This window comes from Nicotiana tabacum, chromosome 14, assembly GCF_000715075.1.
Source record: "Nicotiana tabacum cultivar K326 chromosome 14, ASM71507v2, whole genome shotgun sequence".
Classification (NCBI taxonomy): domain Eukaryota; kingdom Viridiplantae; phylum Streptophyta; class Magnoliopsida; order Solanales; family Solanaceae; genus Nicotiana; species Nicotiana tabacum.
The window spans coordinates 108,389,542-108,391,240 of record NC_134093.1 but is presented as its reverse complement, the minus strand read 5'-3'; the positions used below and the strand labels follow the sequence as shown (position 1 = coordinate 108,391,240).

General features: G+C 30.3%; 1 non-coding gene across 1 annotated transcript; it reads right to left on the bottom strand.

The window, feature by feature from the left end:
- Positions 1-681: 681 nt before the first annotated feature.
- TRNAF-GAA (transfer RNA phenylalanine (anticodon GAA)) lies at positions 682-754 on the bottom strand. The gene has a single exon. It is a non-coding gene; the product is annotated as a tRNA-Phe (tRNA).
- Between the last annotated feature and the right edge of the window lie 945 nt (positions 755-1,699).

The window sequence follows — 1,699 nt, the reverse complement described above, 5'->3', positions numbered from 1 at the left end:
CAAAGTCATAGTTCATTGCCAAAATTGACTTAAGAAAGCATTTATATTTCAATGTAGGACTTTGTCGCATTGTAGGAATGCCCTCTGCCTTTTCTTTTCCCTTTTTGGTTCTTTTTGCGCAAGTTAAATGGGGCAATGATTTTATCAAAGTAAAAAAAGAGTGAGTATATATATAATGCAATATAAAACTATTCATTTGTCGAAGTTATAGGAAAGCAATTAAGTTATTTCGCTTCAAGTAGAATTTGATATTCTTATAGCCTGTTTTGCAAGCTTTTAAATCTGCTTATTTTGAGAAGTGATCTTTTCAAAAGTGTTTTTCAAAAAAGTACTTTTGGTGAGAATCGTTTTGTGTTTGGCTAATTAATTTGAAAAACACTTTTGAACAGTAATTAGTGTTTGGCCAAGCTTTTGAAAACTGCTTCTAAGTGTATTTTTCTCAAAAACGCTTCTCAAAAAAGTGCTTCTTGAGAGAAACTATATTTTTCTGTTTCTCAAAATCTGTTTCTATTTCTCCTCAAAAGCACTTTTTTTTTTCTGAAAGCTTGATCAAACAACTCAATTTTTGGTCAAAAGTGCTTTTGGTAAAATAAAAAAAAAACACTTTTGGCCCAGAAAAAGTTTGGCCAAACAAGCTATTATTGTGAAAACTTTCACTGAAAACAGAATTGGCAAAAGAATTGCGGTGAACGTGGATCGAACACGTGACCTTCAGATCTTCAGTCTGACGCTCTCCCAACTGAGCTATCCCCGCAATATTTTCAAATGAGATGTAACATTTAAACATACTCTAAAGGATTTTGGTCGCACATCATAAAATTCGTCTCTTCTAGATTTCACTTATATACTTCAAAATGACATCATAATCAAAGAGAAGTACTCTTTGCACTTGGAAAAATACATGCATATCTAATTATTCATCTTAGCTTGGATAATTATCGGCGATGGCAAAAAAATAATAATAATAATAGCATAGAGAGGAACAAAACATTTGGACAAAAATATGGTATTTTCTCATACACTCGAGAATGTAAAAATGTATTCAATCTCATCCTTTTATTCAAAATTTATTTCTACCACTTGCCTCAAGGTTGGCCTAGCATCTAGCTACTTCTACGGAGAACTTACACTGGAATTTAAATAAGGGGATTCAAGAAAAAGAAGATAATGCCACAATTGAGGTTGATGTTTAATATACTTAAAAGAAATTTTTAAACGCCTTTTACTACTAAACTAGAAGTTACACTTGTGTCAAAGAGAATTCAACATTTTAAATATACATAAGAAGAAGTTGACAAATACAATGTGTACTATTTGGCATTTATGATATACATAAGAAAAACAAGAACTCCTTAATACTATCCCCAAATATTAGTTAAAACTGATTTTAGATAATCCAGTCCAAAATTGGGCTACTGTTTGATTGTTTGTTGAGATTTTTACATATATGTACTACATTAGAAACTAATACACCCTCATTGTTTAGGTTTTAACTTAATTGCAAGTCGATATACAATTTATCAATTATATACAAATTAGTATTAATGAGTATCTCTTTATAGTAGAAATTGAATAGGGAATCTAAATTATTCACTCTTCTCTCTCTCTCTCTCTCTCTCTCTCTCTCTCTCTCTCTCTCTCTCTCTCTCTCTCTCTCTATATATATATATATATATATATATATATATATATATATATA